The sequence below is a fragment of the Phoenix dactylifera genome, chromosome 9, assembly GCF_051530095.1.
Source record: "Phoenix dactylifera cultivar Ajwa chromosome 9, Ajwa_hap1_PhDact_Kaust_v1.1, whole genome shotgun sequence".
Lineage (NCBI taxonomy): Eukaryota > Viridiplantae > Streptophyta > Magnoliopsida > Arecales > Arecaceae > Phoenix > Phoenix dactylifera.
Genome location: NC_143198.1, coordinates 14,349,288 through 14,370,528, shown reverse-complemented (window position 1 = coordinate 14,370,528; position 21,241 = coordinate 14,349,288). Strand labels below are relative to the sequence as shown.

Genomic DNA, 21,241 nt, shown 5'->3' with positions numbered 1-21,241 from the left:
AGTGGATCCAGTTCCATCTTCCTCAGCGAAGGTTGGAGCGAATCTTATCGCCTCTCATCCCCTTAAATCTTCCTCAAGCCACAGCATTCATAAAGGAGGCACCACAACCTTTTCCCACCTTTGCCATCACGTCGATGAAGGTCAGAGCCATATTCATCTGTATCATTCATGACATCGCTATTCCTTCCAAATTTGCTGGCGATGCTTCAGATAGATTCATAAGTTTTTTACCATAGAGGAACTATTTGTGGAAATGCCTAAGAGGGATTACATTTTTTTTTTTCTATTTGGACGTTGGAAGATGGAAATGGGAATGTAAAAACGAGGTGGTAATAAAGACACATAGACATAAGAAAACTCACTTTGTTTCTATGTTTTTTCTCAAATTGCAGATGATGCTATCGAGCAATAGGAAGGTGGCGCCATCGAGTAATAGCAAGATGGCACCATCGGGCTCATAGGGGATCGCTAGGTTGAGATTGCCTCCTTGCTAAAGGAGTATGATGCGAGGTGGAGGTCGGACTTCTTCTGGATATTGTAGTCAATGAGGATCTGACCATCCTCAATCTATTCTCGAGCGAGGGGGATGTGTTGCGTGACTCTTCAATCAACAACCTCTTCACCTGATCTGTCTGGTTTGTAGAGGTAGTAACGTTTGAGTTAGTAATTTTGTGTAGTCCTTCAGCTATCAAGGTGATGCCATTTTGTAATTACAGTAATAAATGGAAACAACTTTGGCCTATATTGTCACCTCATTTTTGGTCAAGCGAAAATGTTTGTCGAACCACCAAATAGCGTAGGCCGGTTCTGCATGAAATCATTCTGATCAACCCTTAGGTTGGTGACTTTAGGGGGTTAAAGAATTGAGTTGTCTTTAGTAGAATTTAAAGGCCTTGTCCCCCATTCTCAATTGTGCTCAGATGAAGCCAAAGACTTGCACTTGTTCAAAGGAACATCTCAGGAGCGGATGAATTCTTAGCAGGTTATGGGGGCCTAGCCCCCCATTATCAGCCATGCAGGGACGATGCTTTGGACTTGAAAATCTTTTGAAAAAGCTTTTGTAGATTTGGTGAGCTAATAGCGGGTCATAGAGGCCTCGTCCCCTAAGTTGCTAAGAGTTGCATTGCAGTCAACAAAAGCCTATAGCATTCACTTGATGGGGAAATTTAGTCAACTTCATAATGGTGTGGAAGTCATCATCTCCACCTAGGTTGTCTCGACCTTGAGAGATTGGTTGGCTCATTAGATCTTCTGTATAAGGGCCGAGTCAGGATAGAGGTGTTGCCTCCTCGAAGCCACAAAATGGCTAGCCCAACTTGCACATCGGGCCATCCTGACCTTAAGGAGTCGTTTAGTTCACCAAGTCATCATCATGAGGCCAGTTCAGAATGAAGGTGTTGCTTTCTTAGGTTCGTAAAATGGCTCGTCCAACCTAGGCATTCAGGTTGTTCCGACCTTGAGGGGTCGATTACCTCACCAAGTCTTCGATGCAAGGCCTGTAACAATCCAGGACCTCACCCAAAATGGCTAGCCGGAAGGTATTATTTGGATTCCTTGATCCTGTATAAGTACCCAAGATCTACCCAGCGAATAACCGATGTGGGACTAAACACACGCCCGCATGGGTCCTCACATACTCCCCCCGTTCAAGCCCTGACGTCCTCGTCAGGCTAAGGGTTCATATCTATTCAAATCTAATCACAAACACCACGATTGGCCCGTAGTCAGCCCCAATAGATCCGTGCTGCAGTGTCCCCTAGTCCACATAGGTTATGGGCCGGGTCCGCTCTGATACCATTTGTAACAACCCAGGATCTCACCCAAAATGGCTAGCCGGAAGGTACTATTTGGGTTCCTTGATCCTGTATAAATACCCAAGATCTACCCGGCCCATAACTTATGTGGACTAGAGGACACTGCAGCACGGATCCATTGGGGTCGACCACGAACCGATCGTGGTGTTTGTGATTAGATGTGAATGGATTTGAACCCTTAGCCTGACGAGGACGTCAGGGCTTGAACGGGAGGAGTATGTGAGGACCCGTGCGTTCGTATGTTTAGTCCCACATCGGTTATTCGCTGGGTAGATCTTGGGTACTTATACAGGATCAAGGAACCCAAACAATACCTTCCGGCTAGCCATTTTGGGCGAGGTCCTGGGTTGTTACAAATGGTAGATCTCACCCAAAATGGCTAGCCGGAAGGTACTATTTGGGTTCCTTGATCCTGTATAAATACCCAAGATCTACCCAGCGAATAACCGATGTGGGACTAAACACACGCCCGCACGGGTCCTCACATACTCCCCTCGTTCAAGCCCTGACGTTCTCGTCAGGCTAAGGGTTCAAATCCATTCAAATATAATCACAAACACCACGATCGGCTCATGGTTAGCCCCAATGGATCCGTGCTGCAGTGTCCCCTAGTCCACATAAGTTATGGGCTGGGTCCGCTCTGATACCATTTGTAACAACCCAGAACCTCACCCAAAATGGCTAGCCGGAAGGTATTGTTTGGGTTCCTTGATCCTGTATAAGTACCCAAGATCTACCCAGCGAATAACCGATGTGGGACTAAACATACGCCCGCACGAGTCCTCACAAGGCCCGATCTAGGATGTGAAAGTGGGTCCTTGGTTCTTCGGTGTTAAGCATGCTGATTTTTTTTTTAAAAAAAAAAAACCATTGCTGAACCTGATCGGGTTGCCTACGTACCCCTTCATAAGGGGGATCAAGCCATACGTAGTTCTTTTTAAGTTTTAAAACGCAGCGAAAAAATCGAATCAAACAATTTAATTCATGCATGCTTACAAAATCAAATCTAGAAATTAGCACCTTAAGAACACATAGGATTATGCCGGAATCGTTTAAACAATTATGTTAAAACTTTCATGCATGATTAACTATCAAATCTGAAACTTAAAACTCCATTCCAATTAATCTCCGAATATCCATTGAATGGATTCTGGAGATATCTCCATGAGGAGCCCCAAAAGAGGGTAAAACCTCGGAGAATCGGACCTACATCTTGACACCATAATAAAAGATTAATGTAGGATTAATACCTTTTATGATGGATGAAACTTGTAGATCTGATCCTCTACTTCGCAGCCACGCACACGAATGGCCTCTACGAGAAGTCCACGCGAAGTTCCTGAAGAGATCCAATCCTGCGGAAGTGCTAGCTTGCGCAGAATTTTTTGAGGCTGAAATTTGATCTTCCCAACGCTATCAACTTTTGATCCGCCTTCTTGGAAGAACTTGGAGGAAAGATTTAAAGGGATTGAAGAGGACTTAGATCTGATCTAAAGACTCTTATCAGGGGCTCCTAAAATTAATGGCGCGATGGACTTAGAGGAGGAAGAAGTCAGCTAGATTGAATGCAAAATTTTTTCATGCATGAACTAGGGTTCCTCTCTTTTCTTTTCCCTTTTTTCTTCTTCTTTTTCTCTTTTTTTTCCTTGAATTCGACCACCAGCTGATGGAGGTCCTTTTATTATTGCTATCCCTTCTAACTTCATGCCAACCATCCCATATTTGTGGAGGATTTTGTGGGATTTTGAATTTTGAATTCAAAATTCAAGCTCATATGCCATTACATGATGAAGCTTGATCTAATCTAAACCATTCATCATGTTGCCACTTTCCTCTTTCAATTTCGAAATTCCCATGCCCCCAATCAGATTAGAGGGTCACGTGGTGATTTTGTGGTGATTAAATTCGAAATTCAACCTTAATTAGAAGTGAGATAAAGATAAGGATGACATATGCCATGAAGAGAGAGAATTTGATCTTATCCAATTCTTTTCATGAATTTATCTCTCCATTTCGACCCATCTAATGATGAAAGAGGTCTCTGATGTTGCCAAGTGTCCCATGGCACCATTAAATAAATTAAATTAATTTTTAATCATATTAAAAATCAATTTATGGCGCCATGCATGGATATGTGACAAGTGGATTTCAAGATCCGAACAGTTTCAGATCAAACCCATTTAGTTTAATTAAATCCTAACAATTAGAATGATCCAATTACCATGGGTTGATCCTAATCCAATTAGGTCAATCCCTAATTAAGCACAAATTTAATCTAATTTAATTTGGTCAACCTAAGTCCTCTTGATTCAGACCTAATCCAATCGGGTCAAAAACCCTGATTGAGCCCAGAATTGAATCTAATTCAATTTGGCTCATCCTTAGTCTAATTACTCAATCCAATTGAGTTCATTAGCAATCTAATTACTAATTAATCCTCCGATAATTACTTTAATTATTTTATAAGATAATTTGCCAATCGAATTGACCAAATTACCCCTGAATGATTCTTAATCATTCATCAGCCTTCTTGATCAATCAGGAATCTTCTATGCGTGTGACCTCATAGGTTCGAACCTAAGCCGGTAGTATAGGAACGACTTCCTACACTAATCAATGTGACCATCTAGCAATGGTACCCGACGTCCGGATAGGCCGAATATATGCGAAGCAAATATTCTGGAACCCTGAACTATGTTTACTGTATAATTCAATCCCTTGACTCCTAATGCCGGGATGACTTAGAGCTCACTATCAACCCTATAATTAGTACATCCATTATGTGATTAACTTTAGATATCCCGTGACTCCTCACTGGGATTACCCTGGCCAAGGTTTTGCTAAATTAATCACAAGATATTATCTCCTGTTTTCAGGAGGGGTCAATTCCATCTCGACTCACAACTGACTACGCAAGTACTTGACTGCACCCAGTGACCTTTCATCACTGAATTAGAAATTCAGGTAGTCTGGTACCAAAGTACCATGAGTTGCTTGCTAGTCACAAGTTGCGGTCTCAGGTCAGAGGGCCAAACTTATACCCATATCCACTCCGAACATCTCTTGACAGTAGAGCGTTCCGGAATTGGTCACGTTCAGTGAAATGTACTCCTACACTTCACCTGTGTGGCATACCAGTGTCTCCACACTCCTTGGTTAAGAGGACAACCAACGTATATGTCACACAACGATCTAATCTCGATAATGCTGTCGTCCTTGTAACAACATATCATTTGGTCGCGAACTAGTTTAAGGACTCGAAGATAAATCCTCCTTTATCATTAATAAGTCCTAAGGACTTCATCATATAAGAATCCATTTGAAGATGTAAAATGATGAATAATGCCAAAAAATACTTTATTGATTTGTCAATTCATTTACAAAATTCAATCATCAACATGCTGACGATTGACATTTAGAAAACAATTCCCAACAACTCCCACTTAGCCTAAAGCCAATCGGCACAGTATCTAATACCCATCTTCGACTTGTGTTCGTTGAACTCTTTGATGCCGAGAACTTTGGTAAATGGGTCAGTCATATTTTTTTGTATCAATTTTCTGTAGAATCTGCCACTGTGTGCTGCTTGGAACTCTTCCAGCAGATAGCACCACCCTTAAGAGTAAAGATATAACCCGACACGCTCTTGCTATCATCTCGATCTGATTGAAAACTTGAATCGGTATATCCCTCAAGTTTTAAGTCAGAATCATCGTAGACAAGCCACTGGTCTTTAGTATTTCTCAAATACTTAAGGATGGTTTTTACAACCTTCCAGTGGTTGCTACCTAGATCAGACTGGTGTCTGCTCACTACTCCTAGTGAGTATGCCACGTCTGGTCTAGTACATATCATGGCATACATTATAGATCTCACTGCCGAAGCATATGGAATTCTATCCATACTTTCTCTTTCTTGAGGGGTTGTCGGACAATCCCTTTTAGAGAGATCAATTTCATGGCCCATCGAAAGATAGCCTTTCTTAGAATTAATCATATTGAACCTCTTCAGTATAGTATCAATGTATGTGGATTGGGATAATCCAAGCAATCTTCTATATCTATCTCTATAGATCTTCATCCCTAGGATGTAAGATGCTTCTCCCAAATCCTTCATGGCAAATTGAGATGATAGCCAAACCTTTATTCCTTGTAATGCAGAAATGTCATTCCCGATTAAAAGAATGTCATCCACATATGAAACAAGAAATATGATCACTGAACCATTTGCCTATTTATAAATTCAAGGTTCCTCTTCATTCTTAATGAAGCCATATGATTTGATCACCTTATCAAATCGTATATTCCAACTCTGTGAAGCTTGCTTTAATCCATAAATGGATTTTTAAAGCTTGCACACCTTAGACTCATCTGCAGATATAAAACCTTCAGGTTGCATCATATACACCTTCTCTTCTAAATCTCTATTTAGAAAAGCGGTTTTAACATCCATCTGACAGATCTCATAATCTAAGTGTGCTGCTATCGCAAGCATAATCCGAATGAATTTGAGCATTGCCACAGGAGAAAACGTCTCGTCATAGTCAATACCATAATATTGACGATATCCCTTGGCAACTAGACGGGCTTTATAGGTCTCTACTTTTCCGTCTGCGCCCCGTTTCCTTTTGAAAATCTACTTACACCCTATGGGTTTAATCCCTTCGGGTGGGTCAACTAATGTCCATACATCATTGACCTTCATGGATTCTGTTATGGGGGAATTGAGCCGCCATGCCCCACGTGATCGGCACGCGTATCCAGGAAAGCTACAGCTGCCCTATGATCCAGCACTCCGACCCCGAGTCGGACCTCCTCGGCTCCGCAGCCCGACCCCGGGTCGGCTGCCCTATGATCCAGCACTCCGACCCCGAGTCGGACCTCCTCGGCTCCGCAGCCCGACTCCGGGTCGGCTGCCCTATGATCCAGCACTCCGACCCCGAGTCGGACCTCCTCGGCTCCGCAGCCCGACCCCGGGTCGGCTGCCCTATGATCCAGCATTCCGACCCCGAGTCGGAGATCTTTTGATAACGACAGGCTATTCTCCAGAGGCACGCCGCGGCCTCCTGCTCCACTACTCCCTGCAACGGCTGTACCCGATGCTGCCCACGATCTCCTGTATCAACCGTACAAAGCGGAGCTCCACTACGCCCTGCCATGACCGTACCCAGCGCTGCTCCACGACGCCCCGTAACGGCCATGTCAGTGGCCATTCTATCGTGCCCCACGACGACAAACCCCCCTGAGAGACCTCCCAGCCAGGTATATATGCGGCTGGGGGGAGAAGGGGGGGGGGTAAGCAATACCTCCCAGAGCACTCTCTCCCACTTGTGATTATCATCTCTCCTCCTCCAATCTCCTCTGACTTGACCGTCGGAGGGCCATCACCACCCTGGTGGTGGTGCAAGGCTTGTTTGCAGGTTCCTTGGCGGAAGGTGGAGCGCAACCAGCACCAACCAAGACAACTCAGGCGGAACCCCGTTCACACCGTCGTGCCAATCGTTCTCAGTTTGGACCACCAGCAACAGTTGGCGCTAGAGGAAGGGCCGAATCTCAGAACGATCGTAATGGCACGGCGAGGTGGTCGCGGAGCTTCCAATGCTTCCGGTCGCGGAGCCTCTCGCGCCTCTGGCCGGGAGGCTGCTGCGTCCCCAACACACTCTCAGCAGCATTCCACCGCTTCTCCTCCCATTCAGACGGTCGAACCTGCTCAGTTCGACCAGCTAGCCCAGCAGGTTCGCACCCTCGCGGAGGCAGTGCAGAATCTGCAGGGTGTGATCTCTCGGGTGCCGCAGCGGGCTCAGGAGCCGCTGCTCCCCGAGCACTCGCCTCTTCCTCACAACCCGCGCTCCTTCCTCTCCCACGGAGAGGAGCGCCGGCGCGGGGAGGATTCTCGAGTGCGGTCCATTCTGCCAGGACCTTCTCATCGGAGCTGCGCGGGGTGCGAGAGGCGGACCCGGGCGCGTTCTCAGACACCCCAGTCCTCGAGGGGCCCGCACTCCAGTCGGTCCCCCTCGCGCCGCTCCTTGTCTCCCACCCACCGGTCGCGCTCCCTGGACCGGCGGGTGGACGATCTCCACAGACAGCTCCAGGTCCTGAAGGGCCACTCCAAAGATCCCTTCGCCGACTTGGAAATCTCCTCCCAGCCGGCGCTTGCCTCAAGGATCCTGCGAACCCTAAACCCGCCGGGGTTCAAAATGCCGGCGATCGAACCCTACGACGGGGCGGCGGACCCACGGGACCACGTGGAGAGTTTCAGGACTCTTATGCTCCTCCATGGAGCATCGGATCCTCTCCTCTGCAAGGCCTTCCCGGCGACCCTCCGCGGCCCGGCAAGGGCGTGGTTCGCCGGCCTGGAGGCTAATTCCATCCAGTCTTTCCACCAGTTCACCCGTCTCTTCATCAGCCATTTCGCCGTCAGTAGCCGGCGAAGACTGGTCTCCGACTCCCTCTTCGATGTCCGGCAGAACGAGGGAGAGAACCTGCGGGATTATCTCACCCGCTTCAACAAGGCAACACTGGAGGTCCGGAATTTGAGCCAGGAAGTGGCTCTCTCAGCCCTGAAGCGAGGCTTCCGGAAGGGCAGACTCACCTTCTCCCTGGACAAACGCCTGCCACGGAGCTTCCCGGAGCTGTTGTCTCGGGCAAACCAGTATGCAGACGCCGAGGAGGCAGCCTCCCACCGGAACAAGGAGGCCGCCGAGGCCCCTCTGAAGCCCGGGAAGAAAAGGCGAAAAGAGGCACCCCAGAGGAGGAGCCCGACGCCTCAACGCCGGCGTAGAAGCCCGTCACCAGCAAGGAACCACGGCGCCATACGCCCTCGTTCTCCGCACCGACGCTTCAACCGGTACACCCCACTCCTGGCCCCCCGGGCCCAGATCCTCATGGAGGTCAAGGGGCGGGAGGACCTCCCGGTCCCGAGGCAGATGAAGAAGATCCCTGGGAGGAAGCCTTCTCGGGCGTACTGTGAGTACCACCGAGACCACGGCCACGATACCGAAGACTGCTTCCAGCTTCGGGACGAGATCGAGGCTCTCATTCGCCGAGGGCGTCTCGGTCGATATGTAAACGACCGACGTCCCCCCGCAGACCCGCGTCCAGCCGACCCGGCCCCTCAGGAGCCTCGGGAGCAGAATCGACCCGTTGCGGGAGTGATCCACACCATCACTGGGGGCTGCTCTCGGCCCGTGAGGAACGCAGGGGGCTCGGCGGAAGTATCAGGAGTGGCCGTCGCGAAGAGGCAGCGGGTCGGAAATGTAATCACTTTTTGTGATGAAGATGTAAAGGGGGTTCAGACTCCCCACGATGACGCCATGGTGATCTCTCTCACTATGGCGGACTATGATGTAAGGCGTGTTCTTGTGGATAGTGGAAGCTCAGCTGATATTTTGTATTACGAGGCCTTCCAAAAGATGGGCTTTTCCCGACAATTGTTGCACAAAACATCCACCCCTCTCATAGGATTCACTGGAGACGCTATCTCGGCCGAAGGTGTCATCGAGCTGCCTGTGACTGCGGGCATTGCACCCGCAGAAGCCACGGTGCGGCTCGGGTTCTTGGTCGTCCGTGTCCCCTCGGCCTACAACGCTATCCTCGGACGACCCGGACTGAACGCCCTTCGCGCGGTGGTTTCTACCTACCATTTGCTCATGCGGTTCCCCACAGCGGCCGGGATTGGAGAGGTCCGAGGTGACCAGCCGACCGCACGGCAGTGTTTCCTAGCAACTCTCAAAGGGAAGAAGCCCATGGAGGCCCTAAGCGTCGAGTCACTTGACGCCAGAGACGAAGTGGCCTTGCGGCACGGGGAGCCGGCTGAGGGCGTAATCGAAGTTCCCCTCGAAGAAGGCCGCCCGGACCGCACGGTCCGGGTCGGTGCCAACCTCGACTTGGAAGCTCGGCTCCGGTTAGTGGAATTCCTCCGAGCCAATGCAGATGTGTTTGCCTGGTCGGCGGCCGATGTACCTGGGATCGACCCGGAGGTCGTTTCTCACGCCCTCAACGTCGACCCGACCCACCGACCAGTAAAGCAAAAGAAGAGACACTGTGCCCCGGATCGGATCCGGGTGGTCGACCAGGAGGTAGACAAACTCTTGGAGGCAGGTTTCATAAGAGAGGTGAGCTACCCCGAGTGGCTGGCAAACGTCGTACTTGTCCGGAAGGCGAGCGGGAAGTGGAGGATGTGCGTCGACTACACCGACCTGAACAAGGCGTGCCCCAAGGATAGCTTTCCGCTTCCATGGATAGACCAACTGGTCGACGCGACTTCCGGATATCAGCTACTGTCTTTTATGGACGCCTTCTCCGGCTACAACCAAATAATGATGGCTCCACAGGACGAGGAGAAAACTGCCTTCATAACAGACCGGGGGCTGTACTGTTACAAGGTAATGCCCTTCGGTCTGAAGAACGCTGGCGCCACTTACCAGCGCCTCGTCAATAAAATCTTCAAGGAGCAGATCGGCCGGAATATGGAGGTGTACGTGGACGATATGCTGGTAAAAAGCCGCCATGCAGACCAGCACATTGCAGATCTGGAAGAGACTTTCACCACCTTGCGAAAGTTTCGCATGAAGCTAAACCCAGCGAAGTGCGCTTTTGGTGCTTCGGCCGGGAGGTTCCTCGGTTTCATTGTCAACCAACGGGGGATCGAGGCCAACCCGGACAAGATCAAAGCCATCCAAGATATGTCCCCTCCGACCAAAGTGAAGGAGGTTCAGGAGCTCGCTGGAAGGGTCGCCGCGCTCGGACGATTTGTGGCAAAGTCGGCCGAACGCTGCCAACCATTCTTCAAGGTGTTGAAGCGCCCAAAAGACTTCCTCTGGACGGCCGAATGTCAAGCGGCGTTCGACCAGCTCAAGGAGTACATGGCGTCTCCTCCCCTGCTGTCCAAGCCGCAAGAGGGGGAGATGCTCTACCTTTACCTGGCGGTCTCCCCAACCGCAGTCAGCGCAGTACTGGTTCGGGAAGAAGCAAGACTTCAGAAGCCTGTGTACTACATCAGCCGAGTCCTCCGGGATGCCGAGACGCGGTACACGAAGGCTGAGAAGATCGCCTTCGCGCTGCTGACTGCGACCAGGAGGCTTCGCCCCTATTTCCAGGCTCATTCTGTCACCCTTTTGACCGATCAACCACTGCGGCAGATTCTCAGCAATCCAGAGAATGCGGGACGGCTGGTGAAGTGGGCAGTAGAACTTGGTGAGTTCGACATCCGCTACCAGCCCCGACCAGCCATCAAGGCCCAGGTGCTCGCGGACTTTCTCGCTGAGTGCACTGTGCAGGAGGCGGAACCTAAGCCGCCGGAGACACCCAGCCTCGATCTCCCGATCTGGACGCTCCACATTGACGGGTCGTCGAACCCTGAAGGTGGAGGGGCTGGGCTGGTCCTCACCAATTCCGATGGAGTGATAGCCGAGTATGCCTTGAGGTTCGGATTTCCAGTGACCAACAATGAGGCGGAGTACGAGGCCCTAGTCGCGGGACTCAAACTCGCCAAGGAGCTCGGCATCCGGCGTCTGAAAGTCTTCACCGACTCCCAGCTGGTGGTCGGGCAGGTTCGAGGGGAGTTCGAGGCGCGGAGCCCGACCATGCAGAGCTACGTCCGGAAGGTGCAAACACTCATTCCCGACCTCGGCAGTGTTGACATTCAGCAGGTCCCGAGGAGCGAAAATGCCAGGGCTGACAGGTTGTCCCGCCTAGTGGACGCAGACGCGCACAACTTGTCGAGGGCAATCTACCTGGAGACCCTGGATGCCCCGAGCATTGACGGGGCTGGAGCGGTGATGGCAATTGATCCGGAGCCGTCTTGGATGGACCCGCTCGTCGCCTACCTCGCCGAAGGAATCCTCCCTGAAGACGAAGATCAGGCCCGGCGGCTTGTAAAGAAGTCCGCCCACTACGTACTTTGTGAAGGGAGGCTGTATCGGACCTCGTTTACCGCCCCCCTCTTAAGGTGCCTCCGCCCCGCGGAAGCGGCCTACGCCCTCGGCGAAGTCCACGAAGGCATCTGCGGATCGCACTTGGGGGCTAGGTCCTTGGCGCATAAGATCATGAGGCAAGGCTACTATTGGCCGACCTTGTTGGAGGACTCGAAGGACCACGTGCGGAAATGCGACGCCTGCCAGCGCCACGCCAACGTCCAGAGAGTCCCCTCTGTCCCCTTGGCACCAATCACCGCGCCCTGGCCCTTCGCACAGTGGGGAATGGATATCCTCGGACCATTCCCCGTCGCTTCGGCCCAGCGGAAATTTTTGATTGTCGCCATCGACTACTTCACCAAGTGGGTGGAGGCAGAGCCACTGGCCACCATCACGGAGGCACAAGTCCGGAAGTTCGTAAAGAAGAACATCATTGTCCGATTTGGAGTACCTCGGGTCCTCATCTCGGATAACGGTCGACAGTTTGATAACAAGCACTTCCGGGACTTCTGCGAGGAATTCGGGATCGAGCATCGGTTCACATCCGTGTCGCATCCCCAAACCAACGGCGAGGCCGAGGTCACAAATCGGACAATCCTCCAAGGTATCAAAACGCGGATCGGCCGGACGGGGCAAGCTTGGGTCGAGGAACTCGAGAATGTCCTTTGGGCGTATCGGACCACACAACGGACTCCTACTGGAGAGACGCCTTTCAGCCTAACCTATGGCACGGAAGCCGTTGCCCCCGTGGAGCTCGGACTCCCCTCGCCTCGGGTGGCCGCGCACCGACCCGAGGCCAATTCAGAGCAACTCCGAGGGAACTTGGATCTCTTGGAAGAGGCAAGGAAAATGGCTCAGGTTCGGATGGCAATGTATCAGCAGAGGGTGGCCCGATATTACAACTCCAAAGTCCGACCGAAGCTTTTCAGAATTGGAGATCTGGTGCTGAGGCGAGCTAAGGCATCTCAACCTACGGAAGGTGGGAAGCTAGCGCCAAATTGGGAAGGCCCGTATAAAGTTCGTTGGGTAAACCGACCTGGCTCCTACCAGTTGGAAGCCCTAGATGGCCGAGAAATTCCAAGGGGCTGGAATTCCGCTAACCTGCGGATGTATTACCAGTAGAACAACAAGGCCAGAAAGACAATTTAAAAAGGTGCAACACTTTTCATTTCAATAATTTCTGGTTACAATGGCGTGCTCGTGTGATTACACGGAATTCCCAGAGGGGAATTAGGGAGTAAAGAAAGTAAAGAAGAGGTGGGGACCCAAACCCTCAACCCAGGGCGGCTGCAGTCCCACCAGAAGTGGGTGCTTCTAACCGGAGGCGCCATCCAGCACCTCACCAAAAAGAGGAGGAGCCGCCGCAGAAGAAGCTCCCGCTGCCCCCAGGGGAACGCCGCCTCCAAAGGATATTCCCATCTTCCCCAGTGGTAGGGAAGAGAAGGGATTCAAGGGGGAAGAGTATATGGAGGCGCGGTCCCGGATTGAGCGTCCGGCGCAGAGCTCAACCGGGAGGCTGAACTTCAAGGAGGGGAGATGTGATCCCGGATGAAACGCCTAGAGCGGAGTTCCGCCGGGGAGACCCTCCTTGTTGATCCCAGATGAAACGGCTAGTTGGCTGAAGTTGTAAGGGGAGCGCCTCCCCTTTCCTTCGACAGGAGTCTCTCAGTCATATGCCAAGGAGGAGGTCCGCGATCCATGGCAACCTGCAGCTCCGGCTTGGCAAATTCCATCGTACCTGCACCTGTATTTATAGCCAAGCTGCGGCCCCCTGGTAGTTCCGATACGGGTGGCTCCAATAAATGCAGGCGCACTGAATCCGGAGCCGTTCCGGCTCCCGAGGCGTATCTCCCCGCGATTTCCTAAGCGTCATTCTCCTTAAATCGCATTCTTTGTGCAGGACGATCCGGGTGACGTATACCCCTAGGTCCACGTGTCTCCGCTCGCGCCCAGGCCGCATCCTCCTCGAAGAACCCGCGTATCGCGGCCGCTCACCTCACCAGCAGCAACTGGCGATCTGATTTCCCAGGTAACGCATTAATTAGCGTTTAATACCCTTCTCGTGTTCCCCCCAGGCAACGCTTGGAGGAGAGGAGAAACACGGTCGCGGCTGGGCACGGAGAAACCCCGATGGGCGGCGAGCGACAAGTGGCCGACCAACGAGTGGAATGTCCCGAGGCTCGGCCCTCGGATGCCTGGCTAACCCGATGATCATCCCGGGAGCAGACTAGCCGGAAGCCCCGACCGGTCGCCTCGGCTTGCGCCAGCCTAGGCCGACCAACGAGTGGAATCTCCCGAGGCTCGGCCCTCGGATGCCTGGCTAACCCGATGATCATCCCGAGAGCAGACTAGCCGGAAGCCCCGACCGGTCGCCTCGGCTTGCGCCAGCCTAGGCCGACCAACGAGTGGAATCTCCCGAGGCTCGGCCCTCGGATGCCTGGCTAACCCGATGATCATCCCGGGAGCAGACTAGCCGGAAGCCCCGACCGGTCGCCTCGGCTTGCGCCAGCCTTGGCCGACCAACGAGCGGAATTTCCCTGAGGCTTGACAACCCTCAGATGCCTGGCTAACCCGATGATCATCCCGGGAGCAGACTAGCCGGAAGCCCCGACCGGTCGCCTCGGCTTGCGCCAGCCTTGGCCGACCAACGAGCGGAATTTCCCTGAGGCTTGACAACCCTCAGATGCCTGGCTAACCCGATGATCATCCCGGGAGCAGACTAGCCGGAAGCCCCGACCGGTCGCCTCGGCTTGCGCCAGCCTAGGCCGACCAACGAGTGGAATCTCCCGAGGCTCGGCCCTCGGATGCCTGGCTAACCCGATGATCATCCCGGGAGCAGACTAGCCGGAAGCCCCGACCGGTCGCCTCGGCTTGCGCCAGCCTTGGCCGACCAACGAGCGGAATTTCCCTGAGGCTTGACAACCCTCAGATGCCTGGCTAACCCGATGATCATCCCGGGAGCAGACTAGCCGGAAGCCCCGACCGGTCGCCTCGGCTTGCGCCAGCCTTGGCCGACCAACGAGCGGAATTTCCCTGAGGCTTGACAACCCTCAGATGCCTGGCTAACCCGATGATCATCCCGGGAGCAGACTAGCCGGAAGCCCCGACCGGTCGCCTCGGCTTGCGCCAGCCTTGGCCGACCAACGAGTGGAATCTCCCGAGGCTCGGCCCTCGGATGCCTGGCTAACCCGATGATCATCCCGGGAGCAGACTAGCCGGAAGCCCCGACCGGTCGCCTCGGCTTGCGCCAGCCTAGGCCGACCAACGAGCGGAATTTCCCTGAGGCTTGACAACCCTCAGATGCCTGGCTAACCCGATGATCATCCCGGGAGCAGACTAGCCGGAAGCCCCGACCGGTCGCCTCGGCTTGCGCCAGCCTTGGCCGACCAACGAGCGGAATTTCCCTGAGGCTTGACAACCCTCAGATGCCTGGCTAACCCGATGATCATCCCGGGAGCAGATTAGCCGGAAGCCCCGACTGGTCGCTTCGGCTTGCGCCAGCCTTGGCCGACCAGCGAGCGGAAGAGTTTCCTGAGGCCTAACCCTCGGATGCCTGGCTCAGCGCCGGAAGAGTTTCCTGAGGCCTAACCCTCGGATGCCTGGCTCAGCGCCGGAAGAATTTCCTGAGGCCTAACCCTCGGATGCCTGGCTCAGCGCCGGAAGAGTTTCCTGAGGCCTAACCCTCGGATGCCTGGCTCAGCGCCGGAAGAATTTCCTGAGGCCTAACCCTCGGATGCCTGGCTCAGCGCCGGAAGAGTTTCCTGAGGCCTAACCCTCGGATGCCTGGCTTAGCGCCGGAAGAATTTCCTGAGGCCTAACCCTCGGATGCCTGGCTTAGCGCCGGAAGAATTTCCTGAGGCCTAACCCTCGGATGCCTGGCTTAGCGCCGGAAGAGTTTCCTGAGGTTTAACCCTCGGATGCCTGGCCTAGCGCCGGAAGAACTTCGGGAATCAAAAGTCAGCAAGAAGCAACCAAGAGCTAAAAAAAAAAAAAAAAAAAAAAAAAAAAAGAGAGGACGAGGGCGAGATGAAGAAATATTTAACGTGCATTAATTTTCAGGGCCGAGGCCCATACAATTGGGCAAAACGCCGACATACAAAAATAAAAAAAGACAATGAAAGGTACAAGAGGTCAGCTTGGAGGAACTCCCGGGTCGGGAACGCCGGGCTCGTCCACGGGAGGTAGGGAAGCAGCAGGAGAACCAGCAGGCGATGGCGCCGGAGAGGAGTCCAGGAGGGAGATCTCGCTCAGGTCAACTTCGGGATACTTAGCCGACACCCTTGCCAGGCCCTCCTCGAAGCCCAAGGTGAAGGCTTCGGCCCCCGCGTCCGACGCGTCATGGACAAACTCGTCAGACTGACGATAGGTCCGCACTGCCTCTGACATATCATGGGCGAACTCGGCGGACTGGCGATAAGCCTCTACCGCCTGACGCCCGATTTCCGCCCTCTTCTCGGCCAGCTCCGCCTCAGCTCGCTCCATAATCTGAGCCTTGGCCTCCAAGACCTTCGCCACAATCCGGCCTTCGGCCTCAGAGGAGACCCTCAGCAGATCAGCCTGAGCCTCTTTATGCTTCGCCTCGGTAGCAACCCGAGCGGCCTCGGCTTCCTTCAGGCGCAAACGGAGCTCTTGGACGTCCGTGCATGACTTCTCCAGGGCCGACTCCAGTTCGCCTAGCTTGGCTTCAAAAGAGTGGATTCGGTCGCAGGCGTTGTCGGCAGACCGCTGGGCCTTCTCCCACCGCTCCCGATAGTCCGCGATCTTCCGGGACTGCTTTTCAGCCCGTTCCTCCGCCTTCTTGACCCTGCTTTCGAGGCCCGAGGCGGCTTTGAGTTGCTCCCGAGCCTCTGACAGTTGCTCCTCCAGGGCGGCGAAGCCGAGTGCCCGCTCTTCGGCCTCCCGGAGCCTCGCCTCGAGGTCCCCGGTCGTCCTGCCTGCCGCAGCCCGGCCCCCCTCTTCCATTGCTTTCAGCCGGTCCTCGGCCTTCGCCAAAAGCCCCGCCTGTTCCTTGTAGCACTCCTCCAGACGGATCATGTACTGGGCGAGCTAAGAAATAGGAAAAATAAGGGAGTCAGGCGGAGAACAACAGAGCCAATAAATGGTGAAAGACGGCCAGAAGAACACTCACCGACATGAGACAGACGCAGCTGGCGGCCCCAACGTCAGAGACATCCAACTCCCGGACCCGCCGACGGTCCTTCTCCAGCAACACTGTTTCGATGAGATTTCGGGCGCCATCGGTAGTGAAGGCAGACCCCGATTTCTCCCCGGAGCCGGATGGTGGTTCTGCAGCCTTACCCTTATCCATCGCCTGGGGAAGAGTCCGGCTGATCGCGCTCGGGGCGGGGGTCGCCCCAGGAATTGATAGGGTCCCGCTCGGCCGGGGCCTCGGCGCGTCCCTCCTCGAGTCATCAGGAGCCGACCGAGTCGAAGGCCGGGTCGGGGACCGATCACGTCCGACCCGTCCGTCTTGAGCAGGCTCAGGTGGCACCTCCGGAGTAGCGGCAACCTTACCACCGGAGGGCTGATACAGCGTCAGCTGCCGGTCGGTGCCCACGACATCTCCCTGACCGGTGGGCCCGGACTCGTCGGTCGGCATCGGAGGTATCTCCTTACGGGACTTCTTCGCCGGCGGGGCCCCGCTCGGAAGAGCTCGTTTTCTCCTCCGGACTGCTTCCAGCAGGGACGCCCTACCAACAGCCTTCGACTTCGCCGACCGCATGACGTCGTCGACCTCTGCAAGAAGGACGGGATAGTCAGGGACTGAGAAACCGAAAGGAAGAAGGAACGAAAGAGAAGAAAAGAGCTAAAGAAACGATGGCGGACTCACGGTCGGTGGGGACCGAGCTCAAACCGACGTTCACCAAGGTATCCTCAGAAATAAGGCGGCCCACCGGGGGAAGCTGGCCCTCGGCGACCAACCCCTTCAAGGCGGCGACGCCCTCGGATTCCTCCCTCGACAACTTCGACAGGCCAATTGGGGACTTCACCGGCGTCCCCCAGATTGCCCTGATTTCCCAGGAGGGGTCTGCATCAACGAAAAAGAAGCGCTCCTTCCAGTGGTGAATGGAGGTAGGACCCTCCTTGACAAGGCCGCACCCTCGCCGCGCTGCGAAGCACCACCACCCTTTGTCCTGGGGGTGGCCGCTCAGGCCGTAGAGCTCCCAGAAAACGTTCAAGGTGGCGGGAATCGCATGCAAGCGACAGAGAACCTGGAAGACCGTCAGAGCACGCCACGAGTTCGGCACCAGTTGCGTCGGTGCCATTCCTAAACCCCGGAGCACCTGTAAGACTAGGTCTGAAGGGGGAAAGCGGAACCCGGCCTGGAGGATGCCCTCATTGATGGCGATCTTCCCTCGAGGAGGATGAGACATCCTCTCCTCAGGCCCTGGGAGCGTGGCATTGCAGGCCTCGGGAAGGTGGTACCGAGCCACAAATCCGTCTAAGTCCTCGGCGACCAGTTTTGACTTGATGCTATCTGCTCCCACTTCGCCCATCCCTAATGGGCAATCTACGGTCAGGACGGGGTCAAGAAGGAGGGAAAGGCCGGAACGACTGGGGTGCACTAGTACAAAAAGAAAAAGTATGAAGAGCTCAAAGTAGAAGAGTGGGAAACTCACTTGAAGAGGAGGAAGAACGGCTCCGAGAGCGTCAAAGGAAAAGCAAGCGAACGTTTCGGCGGCAACAATGGTAGCGCAAAGGAGAAACTCGAAAATGTCCGTAAAGAAGAAGACGGACGGGGGAGGGCCCCCGATTAAATAGGCGAAAGGGCAAGTGACACCTCGATGACGCCAGAAGACGCCTGGCCGCCGAAGGGTCGCTCGCACCCCAAAGGCGAATCGACACCATTAAGGAAGGATGTCCGCCGAAATCCTCAGGTTGCCAGGTCAGCAGCAACCGCCATACGCCATAAAGAAGGCGGGAAGCTTGAAGCGCGCGCGCCTCTCCGAAGGATGGCGGCAATCTCGAAACATCACTCCCTTCACCTGTTCCCCTTCTGGTTCCAGGCTCGGAAGTGGGGGGCTACTGTTATGGGGGAATTGAGCCGCCATGCCCCACGTGATCGGCACGCGTATCCAGGAAAGCTACAGCTGCCCTATGATCCAGCACTCCGACCCCGAGTCGGACCTCCTCGGCTCCGCAGCCCGACCCCGGGTCGGCTGCCCTATGATCCAGCACTCCGACCCCGAGTCGGACCTCCTCGGCTCCGCAGCCCGACCCCGGGTCGGCTGCCCTATGATCCAGCATTCCGACCCCGAGTCGGAGATCTTTTGATAACGACAGGCTATTCTCCAGAGGCACGCCGCGGCCTCCTGCTCCACTACTCCCTGCAACGGCTGTACCCGATGCTGCCCACGATCTCCTGTATCAACCGTACAAAGCGGAGCTCCACTACGCCCTGCCATGACCGTACCCAGCGCTGCTCCACGACGCCCCGTAACGGCCATGTCAGTGGCCATTCTATCGTGCCCCACGACGACAAACCCCCCTGAGAGACCTCCCAGCCAGGTATATATGCGGCTGGGGGGAGAAGGGGGGGGTAAGCAATACCTCCCAGAGCACTCTCTCCCACTTGTGATTATCATCTCTCCTCCTCCAATCTCCTCTGACTTGACCGTCGGAGGGCCATCACCACCCTGGTGGTGGTGCAAGGCTTGTTTGCAGGTTCCTTGGCGGAAGGTGGAGCGCAACCAGCACCAACCAAGACAACTCAGGCGGAACCCCGTTCACACCGTCGTGCCAATCGTTCTCGGTTTGGACCACCAGCAACAGATTCCATTTCGGATTGCATGGCTCCAAGCCATGTATTAGAATCATGCCTCTGCATAGCATCCATATAGGTGATCGGATCCTCATCATTTTCATCAAGCTCGACAGGATCCCCGTTCCGGACCAAGAAACCGTAGTATCTGTCCGGCTGACGTGGTACTCTACCTGATCGCCTTAATGGTGCATCTAAGATGGGTTCTGGATCTGATCTAATCAAATCCGACTCAATTGGTTTAGTGGATGGTGTCGGGTCTTCTACATGTTGAACTTCCCTAAGTTCAACATTAGAGCTTTTAGTTCCTTCACTAAGGAATTCTTTCTCTAAGAAAACAGCTCTATTGCTTACGAACAATTTTTGTTCTTCAGCAAAGTAGAAGTAATATCCTTTAGTTTCTTTAGGATAACCAACAAAGAAACATCTGTCAGACTTGGGTTCAAGTTTGTCTGTTTTCAAACGTTTAACATATGCCGGACACCCCCAAACCCTAAGGTGAGAGAGCATTGGCTTACGTCCAGTCCACATTTCATGTAGTGTTTTATTTACAGACTTACTTGGAACCTTATTTAGAATGTAGCAGGCTGACTCAAGTGCATATCCCCAAAAGGATATGGGCAGACTCGCAAACCCCATCATGGATCGAACCATGTCTCACAGAGTTCGATTTCTTCTTTCTGATACACCGTTATACTGTGGTGTACCAGGAGGAGTCCATTGGGAGAGAATCCCATTCTCTCCTAAATATGTCAAAAACTCATTGGAAAGGTATTCGCCTCCTCGATCTGATCGAAGAGTTTTAATACTCTTTCCAGTTTGTTTTTCTACTTTATTACGATACAATTTGAACATTTCAAATGCTTCAGATTTATGTCTCATTAAATAGACATAACCATACCTAGAAAGGTCGTCTGTAAACGTAATGAAATATGAATACCCACCTCTAGCATCTGTGCTCATTGGCCCACATACATCAGAATGTACAAGGGTCAATAAATCACTGGCTCGTTCACCTTTTCCGGTAAAAGGTGATTTGGTCATCTTACCAAGAAGACATGACTCACAGGTTGTCAATGATTCACAATCATTAACATTGAGGATTCCCTTTTTACTTAACCTGTTTATCCTGTTCTTGTTAATATGACCTAGCCTATGATGCCAAAGTTAGACATCCGTGACATTATCTATTCTAGGATGCTTACTTGACGTGTACATTACATTAACAGGTTGTGATAACAAGTAGATGCCATTGCTCAATTGTCCATTCGTTACAGTAACACCATTCATAATTATATCACAAGAATATTTCTTTATTGAAATTTTATAACCGTTCATGGCCAAAAGGCCTACGGAAATTACATTCAATAAGAATGTAGGACAATAGTGACAATCACTCAAGACAACTACATGAGAATTGAAAATAAGTTTGAGATTTCCTAAAGCTAGAACTGAAACAGATCTTCCATCTCCAACATTCAAGAATCTCTCGATGTTTTCAAATCTCTCATTGACCTGAAGTCCTTGCAACGAATTGCATATATTAAACGGACTTCAGTATCTAATACCCAGGTCGAATTAACACATATAGAGAAATTACAAGGTGTTATCATATAAATACCTTGATCAGCAACTGATTGCCCTTTTCTCTTACTTAGCCTGTTCGGGTCAAGTGAGGTAAGGTACTGAGGACAATTTCTCTTCCAATGCCCCTGCTTCTTACAATAGAAGCATTCTGCCTGACTTTGGTCA

The 21,241-nt window shown here is 52.9% G+C and overlaps 1 long non-coding RNA gene across 1 annotated transcript; it reads left to right on the top strand.

Moving 5' to 3' along the window:
* The first annotated feature begins 37 nt into the window (after window positions 1-37).
* LOC149752849 (uncharacterized) lies at window positions 38-742 on the top strand. Its single transcript, XR_016396430.1, has 2 exons — window positions 38-140; window positions 393-742. It is a non-coding gene; the product is annotated as an uncharacterized LOC149752849 (long non-coding RNA).
* Window positions 743-21,241: the final 20,499 nt, after the last annotated feature.